Here is a 12,123-nt window from a genome sequence, read left to right as displayed (position 1 = left end):
TTTTGTTCTATTACTTGTTCCTCCAGAAAAGGGACCTACCAGGCTCCAACCTCCTTTCAGGGTGGTGCAGGAAGCAGTGAGATCTCCCTGCAGCCTTTTTCTCCAGGCTGAACACCCCCAGGTCCCTCAGCTGCTGCTGACAAGACCTCTACTCCACATCATTCACCATCATGTTGCCCCTAAGAGGCCTTTCTGAGTGCAGGTCCTCATTTCTTCCCCAATCATACCAGCTTGATGCCCTTCCCCGAAACACATTCAGCCAATCACCTCTGAAAAACCAAAGGACAGAGCCCAGCACTAGTGCACCACTGACCTGTGCTCCCTGCCCCACAGGAGGCTGCCTTTGGGCTGATCACAGCCTCCTGGATTGCCCAGGGAAGGTCCTTTCACCCAGCAGCAGCTCTCCAGCTGAAGCTGTGGGCCGTGGCTGTGTTACCTGCTGGCTCTGTATGTTTGGGGTCTGCCCATGGGGCACCAGTGGGGAAAGGTAGGGCAGGGTATAGCTCTGGCTGCTTGTTGGTGCTTGAGTGGGTTCATCCTGCAGGGTCAGGATCCACCGCTGAGGCCCAGTAAATACCAGACAGTAATTGAGCCAGGGTTTAGTGTACACCCGTGATAACCATTCACTCACATCCTTCCTGTATGGCTCACACAAGCCTGACTTCATCCCTCAGGCATCCTTGACTCATGTCCTGGGGTGGGCCAGCTCTAACGCAGCAAGATAGGAGGGCACATTCCAGTGCCACCTTCTCCCCTTGCCAGAAAGGGGCAGCAGCCAGCCGTGCTAGAGCTGCTTTCTGGCTACCGCTGTGAATCATAAGCCTGGAGAATGACAGCTTAATTCTCCTCGCTGGCAACTCCCCGGCATTGGCACGGCTGCAATTAAAACAGTAACGCACCTGGAAGCGGATCCCCGGGAACCCTGTGCCCCCCCTCCCTGCTCTCGGCTCTGAGGGGACGTCCCGCAGCATGCAAGCCCTGCACCCTGGGCTGGGACAGGGGCTGCTCAGACAGCAGCTGATCGAGCAACGGGCCAGCCTGTTTCAGCAGTCCCTGTAGAGGTGGCAAAAAAGGGAAAGGGCAAATCCTCCTGCTCCGAAGGTCACAAAATCCCCCAGCCCTGTCCAGCTGCTGCTAAGAAGACAGATGTGACCTGCAGTGTCCTTGGGCCTTGAAACCATTACCCCTTGTGCTGTCACTACATGCCTTTGTAAAAAGTCTCTGTCCCTGTGGTCTGGCTGAGGTCAGGTGTCAGTGTCTGGTGTGTCTGCCTTGCAGGCACAGCAAGCACACGGCAGCAAGGGCCCCCCCGGTGAAAGACCAGAGCGGAGTTCTTCCACTCCTGAAACGTGAGATGCTCACCTTCCGCTCTCTAAAAGCCACAGATGTGAGCTTCAAATTGTCCTTAGTTGTCATCTTTAGCTGCACCACTTAGAAGTCATTATAGAATCATGGAATGGTTTGGGTTGGAAGGGATCTTAAAGATCATTTAATTCTAATCCACTGCCATGAGCAGGGACACCTCCTACTAGATTAGGTTGCTCAAGGCCCAATCCAGCTTGGCTCTGAGTCTCCTCCAGAGCCTTGAAGCCTCCACAACTTCCCTGGGCAACCTGTTCCAATGACTCTCTACCCTCACAGGGAAGAATTTCTTCCTAATGTCTAATCTAAATCCAGTTTACTCCATTTTGAGGCCATTATTCCTCCTCCTGTCACTCCATGCCTTTGTCAAAAGTCCCTCCCCAGCCCCTTTCAGGTACTGGAAAGCTGCTTTAAGGTCTTCCTGGAGCCTTCTCTTCTCCATTTGAACAACCCCAATTCTCTCAGCCTGTCTTCATAGGAGAGGTGCTCCATCCCTGCCATCATCTTCACAGGCCTCACTTGTGATATCCTTTGCACCTTCTGCTCTCTTCCTCGCTCACGCTTTGATCCCTCTGATGCAATCTATCTCATGTCTGCCTCTGCTCCCTAAATCATGCCAGGCAGCCAACAGTGCTAGCCAAAACCACAGCCATGCCCTTTGGTGCTCAGGCAGTAGGCAAGGCACTCACAGCTTCAAGATTGCTGGCTCAAATTGACCCAGAGGATGCTCTGCATCAGGCAGGATTGGCCCCGAGCCTCCACTTCCCCGTGCAAGGGGCTGGCAGGGAGGGGTCTGGTGGGCAAGGTGATGTGGTTTCTCTGGTACAGCCTGCAGTGAGGACCAGGCACCAGCTGCCTGCAGCACGGCAACACAGAAACGGTGTGAAGGAGCTGCCCTGTGGGGACTCAATTAATTTCCTTCCTTTAACTGTTGCCAGACATCAAGCTGCTTTGAAGCATGACAGACACTGCTCTGGTAGCAGGGCAGCCCTTTGGCAGCTGCAAACGCAGGGGGCCGTGTGGATGTCCCACAGACATCAGTGGAGCATTTGCTTGACTCCCAAAGGAGCAGAGCAAGGCTGTAGCTCCTTCCTTGCAAAACCTCAAGCTGCTTGGTTGTGTTTGTCAGCTCTGTAGGCATCTGTTTCAGAAGGATGTCACTGTGAATGGCAAAAACACAACGAGGTTCCACAGTGTTCAGTGGAAGAAGCATGTCAGAGGCAGGCTGAGGCTGCTAGGCTCAGGCTGCTGGCAGTGTGACAGGGTCTGCAGGGAGCTCTGCCTTAGCTCCTCCACCTTCATTATTCCCCTCTGGCAGGGATCTAAGGACAGCTCCTGTGCCCTGGCTCCTAAGTGCATTGGAGTTACCTGGAGTGATGACTGCACAGCTTCAGGTGACCTGGTGTGAAGAGGCTCATTGAGGCAGCTGCCAAAACAGCTGCACTTCAGGCACTTCCCTGCTCTCTGCAGTGGAGTCTGATAGGAAAAGCAGCGATGTTCAAACACACCATGGCATCGCTCTGAACCCTGACTCAGGGTGAATCACAAGCCAAGGGCCACCATGCTCGCTGTGCAGGAGGAGAAACTCATACCTAGTGCAGGGTTATCCCCAAACGCTTAGGGGAGGGCTGGCTTTGGGGAAAGGCAAGCTGCAGTGTGCAGGAGCAATGAGAAGAGGGCAGCAGGGTAAAAGAGAAGTCCTCCCATTTGCAAGGGTGGAAGGGATGCAGTCGTTTCTCTTTGGCTTGGGTACTTAACGGTTTGTATGCACCGGTGTTGTAAAGAACTCCCGGGCAGATGCTTGTCTAGGTAGTCACCTCGAGGGGCTCGCTGCAGGGACATGAGGGTTTGGAGTGGGCATTTAATGTAGAGCTGGTCAACCTCATAGCATCCTTCCAGGCTCCCCTGGTTTCACCCTGATGGTGATTCCAGTCAGGCTGGCAGCAAGCATCAGCCTGCAGAGCATCACAAAACAAATCAGAAAGCAACACAGAAGCAACAAACCAGCAACAAGACAGTTGTGAGGGCTGCCTGCGAGTCTGCCGGCAGCACACCAGACCTTCTTCCTGCAGTGCATGTGGCAGAGACCTGTCACTCAGCCGAGGAGGCAGGAGACCGGAGGGAGCAGCAAACCGCATCTCACCCCGACACGACTGCAGCTGCCGTAATAAGGATCTGAGGTGCCTCCAGGAACCATAATAATGAGGACAATTAGTGTGTTACAAATGAAAACTTCCAAATGCTGTGCTCTGCAGATTGTTTTGGGGTTTTTTTTCACCCTGATCTGAAGCAGCTGAGGTACAAAGCGAGTGGTTTCCAGGAGGATGGTGCAGCTCCCAGGGCTGCTCTCAGCCCTGCTGAGAAGACAGGCTGGGTTGAAGGTCACCAATGGCCAAACTGTGCCACAATGGGAAGACTGATGGGGCTCAGCCAGCTAACTTGGCAGGCAGAGGAAGCCCCTGGGGACCCCTCGGTTAAGGGCTCACCTTGTACATGTTCTGGCAGAAGTCTCCCTTGTGCCCTTTGCTGGGCAGGGCTGGACTTGTCCTGTGTCCCCAGCTCATGGTGGGGTTTTCCAGCACACCCCAGTCCCCTGCTCTTGTGTGGTGTCTTGGAGTAGGCTTATTCTCCCACATACCCTCCAGCATGCAGTGGAAACACCCAAAGGTGTGTCCCAATTTCTGCTTCCCTAATTTCTCCCTCATCAAATCATCTACACCACTCCCACCTGTGCTGGCATGAATCTCTCCCTCACTGCTAGCCTCCTGTCCTTCCCAGCTCCTCCACTCTTTGCCCTCTCCAGTATTTGCAGGAGCACCAAATTTACAGCTCTGTGCTCCCTCCTCCAGGCCATCATGAGGCTGTTCCTCACAGCACCCTCTGCCACTTTATCCTGCCCTCTGGATTTGTACCCACCAGCCCCGAACCCCCGCTTCCCATTCCTCAAGCAGCTCGAAGGATGCAAAAACTTCCCATCCAGCACTTTGTCTTTTGAGGAAGGACGCGGCTTTTTATTCTGAAAAGGATATAAATCACCCCATTGATACATACTTGCCGTTTCCTTTGTCGTTTCTTAAATAGGCGTCCCTTCCTTTGTAAGCCACGGTGCCTTGAACCTGGTGCAGCTCCTGTGTGTGCAAACACTCTTTGCTTTGTGCTGACTGTTTGCATACAGAGCCAGGAGAGAAAGACTCTTCCCTGCCTGGCAGGGCCGGTGCCAGGAAGCTCCTGTTGGATCAGCTGCTGCCAACACACCCGGCCGAGGTAAGAGCCTGCAATTTATTTCATGTGTACAGTTACAACAATTCCATTTTGAAATCAGCCTCATGAGACAGGTGTGGAACAAAAAGGTAACGTTGGGAGGAGAAAAAAAAAATCCACAAAACAAATCCTGATTTGTGCTTAGACAGAAGAAATGCTCCATCTCTGCTACCTTGGCAATGAGAGAGTGAGGGAGGAAAGCATAAAATCATTCACATTCCTGACTCCCTCCTTTCCAGTAGCACCAATATATATTTTGAAGAGCTTCAGTGCAGGTTTTTACTGCAGGAAATAAACAGTGAGTTGTGTCCCCCCTGCAACCTACAGCAGCAGCAGAACACATCCTGCCTGCCTCCAGCCTCAGCTCCTCACCTCCTGCTGAGCCAAGCCTCGTTATTGTGCCAGGGTATGGACAGGTTTTGTGCCAATCCCTTCTTGCTGAAGGAGGGTGCACCCAAGCCCTTCATATTGGGATCTCCAGGAGCTCCCACAGCCCTGCTTACCTGGGGGTAGGGGGTACTTAGCTCCCTGCCCCTTTCCTGCAGGCTGGCTTTTCCCAGCTCCCTTTTTCCTGAGCCAATTCCCAGCACAGACAACTGCAGCACAGGGTGGGCACAAGCAGCCAGGCTGGGCACGGAGGAGGCTTAAATTGATTTAAGTAGCACTGCAGCCAATTACAGAACCAAAGGCTTCACACATGGCTTTCTCCTGCCAAAACTCCTGGGTGTAATTAGCAGCATGCTGCACGGCTGCTGGGCCAGCTCAGATGCCTGTGCTCCAAACTGCTGCTCACAGGTCACATCCCTCCCTTCAGAAGGAGATAGCTGTGGAGAGGAGCTGCCCTTCCAGATCAGATGTACCCACACATGGCTGCCCTGCTGCACAGCATGAAGTGCAGAGGGAGCCTCATGTCCCCACTGCACCCCTGTGTCCTGCCTGTGACCCCTGGCCAGATCTAGGAGCAGCCTGAGGTTGGTAGGGCAAGTGGGCTTCATGCAGTGGTCCCCAGCAGTGATGTCCTTGCATTTCCATCCCCAGCCCTGCTGCAGAAGCTGCTCCATGGACTCCCAGGAGCCTGGGGACAGCACAGACAACCCTGTCCAGTCTGTGGGAGCCCTGACCAAACTGGGACGCCGAGGATGGGATGTGTGTGTCCTCTGGTGTCCTAGGCACACTAGAGTGGGATTTTTCCTGCTCTCAGCAGTAACATGGAGCTCCAGGGCCCTCTGACAGCTCCCCAGCAGCACTACCTATCAAGCTGTACCAGCATCTGCTCTCTGGACAGAATTGTTAATTTTTTTAAGCAAAAGAGAAAATGAGATGTGCAGACCACAGTTCACTCAATCTCACGTGGTAGATCAGGGAGAAATCCTGCCCTGGGGGGTTTTCTCCTTGGATCATGTCACTTGTGTTTCAGTCCATCAGCCCTGCCTGTTTTCATGTCTCTCAAATGCCCTCCTGACCCCAAATGAGGGACACCAGCTGTACCCTGGGTTCTCATCTTTTTGCTTCAGTCCTTTCTGGGGGACACGAGCTCCACGCCTAACACATGCTGCATTTTGGCCTCCACAAGACCAAAAACTCATTGAAGCCAGGAACCTGTGTCCTTGGGTAAGAAAGATCAGAAGAGGACAGTGTGGGGGAAAAAATATACGAGCAATGAGCTCAACATCAAGCCTGTTATTTCCATGGAGGCATCTCAGATGCTTCCTATCCCAGTGGGTTTTTTTTTGGAGGGAGGACATCGTTTAGCACATTGATTCAGATGACCTCCACCATTAATCTTGGTGAGGCTTTTTCCACCCCTCCCCCTCCTTTCTCCTCCCAGAGAAGAGGCAATTTTAGCCACAGCATCATTCTGGGAGGGAGGGAGGGAGGGAGGGAGGAGGAGGTGGCCAGCTTTGAAGACACCCTACTCAAAGACCTATTTTTTCTCCCCTCTTTCCCCCCCCCCCCCCCCTCCTTTCCCCTCACCAACTTGAGCAAAGGGGAGAGCACATAAATTGTGTGTCAGAGCTGCCTTTTCATCTGTCCCGGGAGTTATAGACTGCACACATAAGACAATTCCTGTTCCTCTGCATAATGAGGTGAGTTTGCGAAATCATAAATCTTCACTTAATATGCAGGTGGTGTTGGCTGCCAGGTTGAGGAAAAACTGATGCAGTTGCCAAGTTCATGAATGTCATAAATCATTCATGCCGAGGCAGTCGGCAATCGCTCAGTCCTTTGAGACAGACCAATTTCAAGGTGGTTGTTTAACACGCGAACGCGAGCTTCGGGGGTTGTTTAGACAAATACATTTTTTCATTAAGTTTTCCCCCCACCCCTCACCTACCACCACCTCTTTCTCCCTTTTGTTTTGCCCTCCTTCAGGTGCCCCGGAGGATCCTCACTAGCGGCTTCTTTCCAGCTTTGAAATTCCATCAGAAAAATCCAATAGCGAACGGATTAAAAACAATAGATAACAAATCAAGAGCTGTGGATTTGTGGTGAAAAGAGCCTCCTAAAGCTCAGAAAACACAGCCTGGATCATAGAATCAATCAGGTTGGAAAAGACCTCGGAGATCATCAAGTCCAACCTATTGCCTGATACCCAACACCTCGTGGCAACCAAACCATGGCTGCCAAGTGCCACATCCAATCCCCTTCTGAATGCCTTCAGGGATGGGGACTCCACCACCTCCCTGGATGTCTCAATAGATCCTGGGGCATGTGATGGAAAACAAAAATCAGAGCAAGAGAGCGTGCCTCAGTTCTTCCCAGGGTCGTTTTGGACACACAGTGTTTTCTGACGTTAACTGGGGATGCGCTGATCCCAGCAGGGCTCTCAGCTCTGCTCCAGCGCTGGCTGCTGTGTGCACAGGAGCAGGCAGTGCACCCTCCCTGGGGAATACCCTCTGTGCTTCTGGATTTAGCTAAGCCTACACAGAACCCGAGCTTGCTGGGTGTTCTGCAGCCCCCCTGGGACGTGCAAGATTCAGTGGGAAGTCTCCTGGGAGAGCAGCTTTCCCCAGGAGATCTGCAGTTTTCAGTGGGATGGAAAATGAGAGCAGCATAAATCCTGCAGGTACCTGGGAATAGACATCCCCCCCCGGTGCCAGTCCCGAGGGGCTGAGCTTGGACAGACCTGCTCAGGGCTGTGGGGAGGTTCAGCTCACCTGATGGTGAAATGCTGAGAGGTGCATCAGCATCACCTTGGTGGGATTGGCTCCTCCTGACTTCCCATCTCCCAACCACAAACATCGGCAAGAGGTCTCAGCTCATGGTCTTTCTGCTTCATCTTCCTCCCCTGTCACCTCCTCAGCTTGGCAATTTGCTTTCTGGGTTGGTATCACCACATAATTTTCTAGGCTGATCTTACAAGGTGAAAGCTTTGTCCTATCCTGAAGTGTTTAGGAACATCTAGGAAGGGCTGTCACACCCCCCCACCCCCACTCCCCCTGCAGAAGCAGGGCTTTGGATTATCAAAGCCTTTCACTTCCCACCTGATTTACATCATGGAGAGGTCCAAAAAAAAAATAATATATATATATTAAATAAAATAAGGCACAGCAGTCCTGGACAGAGTTGTAAATCAACAATTGCTCAGGCTCAGAGCCTGGAGAGGGTCCGATATTGAACAGCACATCCATTTTGAGTGGATCTAAGGAAACTGTGTAGGTGGAAGGAGGCAGAAAATTTTGACTGCTGTTCCTACCTTCCATCATCCTCTGCTGCTGTAATTAACTCATCACAAATAATTCAGGCACCAAGTCCTCTCTGCTCTTTTTCCTCGTGATTAGCCAACAAGCGCCGAAGTTGCTCAGGTCTGCTCCTTGTTCCAAGCTACTCACTGAATAATTTTTGCTAATAGCTCCCCAGCTGCAGGTTGCTCCTCAGCATCTCATTGTAAGCCTGTGCCAGCCAGAGTGTGAGAACCGAGCCGGACTGGTTAGGCTCGGTCAGACGCGGCGGTCTTCTCCTTTGATTTAACGAGCGTGAAACCTAGGCAAGGCTTTTAGGGAGAAGATGACTTAAAATGTGACTTGCCACAAATCCAGCCTCGGATTTGGCTCCCAGCCTGCCCTGACATTTCTGTGATTTCAGCATTATTCTTCACAGCCCTCCACCAATCTCGTGGCTCTCAGTACAGGATCAGACCGGCAAAGCATCCCATTTTTATTGCCGCTCCTGCCTGCACACCGGTTCTCTTGGGCATTAATGAAAACCCAGCCCCAGGCATAGGTGCTGCCAGTGGGAACACCCCGCTCCGTTTCAGGGCTCCAAGGTTTCCACCTCCTCGCTGCAAGGTGCCCTTCAGAGAAGCATCTTTCTAATGAGAGTGGCAGCTGACACTTCCCTCCTAATTCAGAGCCGAGATGAAACTTAGGTGAAACTGGAGAGCTACAGGACCTTCACAGCTATAACTCCCTCCTCTGGGAGCATTTGTGTTCCCAAGACCGATTAAGCTGGGACTGAGCCATACCTTGCACTCCTCCAGGTGGTTTCCACCAGCGAGCCCCTGCTGGCTTTGTGCTCTGTGCATGAGCAAGGACAGGGATGGGGTAGTGCCGATGCACTCACAGACAGAGAAATTGTTGATCTTCCTGGGAGCTCTGAGGTCATGTCCTGCACAGGGCAGCATCTCCTGGGAGCAATGATCAGGAATCTGGGATGTCAGAGAGTGAATGCTGGAAGCCCACTAGGAATTATTAGCAGTGAAACCCTGCAAGCAAAAATTGAACCTCACCAAAATCCAGCGAAGGCAAAATACTGAATTATCTGAGTTGTTGTCACCCTGCTTGCAAAAGGAAGGAGCTCTGCAGGGTGGTTTCTCTAAGGATGTAGAGGGGGGATTCAAACCTTCCTTTAATTGCTCCTCCAGGTCATAAACCACAGAGACATGGAAGAGATTCATGTGCAAAACGCTGCTGTGTCTCCTCCCTTGAGGCGAGCTCCCAGGGACAAGATGGGGACAAACACAAAAATACAGCTAGAATGATAAGAGAGAGGAAAGAGAAGAGGAATGAAAGTCAAATGAGAATAAGGAAGGGAAGAACTGCAGGGATGTGACAGTGGTCCTGCTCCCTTGGGTCCCTGCTGCCAAGCTGGCATCCAGGCAGCCATGGCAGACTGGCTGAGGTTGCCACACCAGTGCCACCTGACAAGAGCAATAGAAAACTGTATTTCTTAATACTTGGAGTGAAAGAGGAAACCTCCTCCAGAGCCTGGGAAATCCATGGGAAGCAATTGTCTATCTCTACTCAGCACTGGTGAGGACACATGTTGAATACTAGGTTCAGGTTTGGGCCCCTTACTCCAAGAAGGACATTGAGGGGCTGGATCAGGTCCAGAAAAGGGCAACATAGCTGGGGAAGGGTCTGGAAAAAAGGGCTGGGGGAGAGTGGCTGAGGGACTTGGGGTTGTATAGCCTGGAGAAGAGGAGGCTGAGGGGAGACCTCATTGCTCTCTACAACTCCCTGAAAGGCGGTTGGAGCCAGGTGGGAGTTGGTCTCTTCTCCCAAGGAACAAATGACAGGATGAGAGGAAAGGGTCTGAAATTGCACAGGAGAGGTTTAGGTTGGATATTAGGAACAATTTCTTTCCTGTAAGAGTGATCAGGCATTGGAACAGGCTGCCCAGAGGGGTGGTGGAGTCACCGTCCCCTGGAGGTGCTGAAGAAACATGTGGACATGGTTTGATTGCCACAGTGATGCTGGGCTGGCAGTTGGACTGCTGATCTTAGAGGTCTTTTCCAGCCTTAATGATCTATGAAGTCACACACACTCAGCCCAGCAAATGGAGCTTCTCTGTGAGCTGGCTGAGCTGGGCAGGTCTGAGAAGCCCCACTGCACCTCAGGCCCTGGGTACTGGCTGGAGGGCTGGTGGTGCTGGGCCCCAGGCATGGGGCCATCCCTGGGAGCAGGCTGCGGCGGGGAGCTGGCAGCCAACACACAGCGGCGCTTTCTGCCTTCCCTCATTCCTCCTGTCCATGCCCTACTTCTTGGAAGCTCCTGCTCACCCCAGCTAGCTTTTTTCCTCTCCTTCCTCCCCAAAGTGTGACATTCTCACCGTCTGTAAAGGCGCCAAGCGGGCGACTCGCCTCAGCATTTCCCTGCGGAGCTGCTTGTCAATTAAAAGCTTTTCTTGAAGTTTTGACTTTCACCTCTCTTAACTGAGGTTCCTTTTCCCAGCCTCCTGCCCCTTTTCAAATGCTGCTTAGGGAGCTTTGCAGCAGGCAGCACCGGAGGCCACACCGGTGAGACCCAGGAGCACGTTTAGAGGGCAGAGGCTGCCAAAGCTGTGCTGCTCATGCCCCAGCCGAGTGTCACAGAGCCTGGGAGCAAAAGCCAGTGGAAAAAATAAAGGATCCAGGCCACGTAAGAAATGATCTTGCCCTTGGTACATGCTCCCAGCACTTGAGCAGCTAATGAGACAGCGACGCTTCTCCTTCCCCCGTTACAAATGCAGGGCAGGGACCCAAACGATGTGCTGGAGGCAAGCTGGGCACAGCTGGGTTTGCTGACTGGCTGTTCCCAAATCCCCCCCTCCTGGAGCATCACTGCAGCACAACCACGCCCAAATATTCCTAAAAGCTTGAGCTGGGCTCAACACAGAGAGGAAAAAATAACAAACTGGGGCTGTACATCCTCCTTCATTTGCCTGCTAGTTTCTGACAGGTAAGCTCTGCCCTGCCAAGCTTTTCCTCACTCAAAAACCAGAGGATTAGAACAACTCTGTAAAAATCCTGAGCATCCGACAAACCCTGCCAAGTCCTTCTTGTAAAGGGGCATGGATAATTTTCTGGGAATTACTCATTTCATCAAAGTATGGGCTGTGGGACTGTGTGCAAACAAAGCAGGTGCACACCTTCATTCGTCCTACACCCAACCTTGGCTGCATTCAGAGCACCTCTCCTATGAGGACAGACAGAGGGAGTCAGGGCTGTTCAGCCTGGAGAAGAGAAGGCTCTGAGGAGTCCTTATTGTGGCCTTCCAGTATCTGAAGGGGGCTACAAGAAAGCTGGGGAGGCACTTTTTAGGGTGTCAGGGAGTGATAGGACTGAGGGGGATGGATCCAAGCTGGAGGAGAGTAGATTTAGATTAGGCATTAGGAGGAAGTTCTTCAGCATGAGGGTGGTGAGACACTGGAACAGGTTGCCCAGGGAGGTGGTGGAAGCCTCATCCCTGGAGGTTTTTAAGGGTAGGCTGGATGTGGCTCTGAATCATAGAATCATAAAGGTTGCAAAAGACTTCAAAGATCATCAAGTCTGAGAAATGTGATGTAGTGTGAGGTGTCTCTGCTCAAGGCAGGAGGATTGGAACTTGAGGTCCCTTCTAACCCTAACAATTCTGTGAGTCTACAACTTGGGTTATCTGCAAGCACTTTTAAGAGCTGCTCATTTGTGAAAGCCAATCTTGTCATGAAATAATGAATTGGAAGCTTTCATGGGAATTAACCACATCCTGTGGGAACCAGGACACAGAGAATAAGAGAGAGATCACAGAGGTGTTGCAGCCT

Source organism: Dryobates pubescens, chromosome 16, assembly GCF_014839835.1.
Source record: "Dryobates pubescens isolate bDryPub1 chromosome 16, bDryPub1.pri, whole genome shotgun sequence".
Lineage (NCBI taxonomy): Eukaryota > Metazoa > Chordata > Aves > Piciformes > Picidae > Dryobates > Dryobates pubescens.
This window is presented reverse-complemented; position numbering follows the sequence as displayed.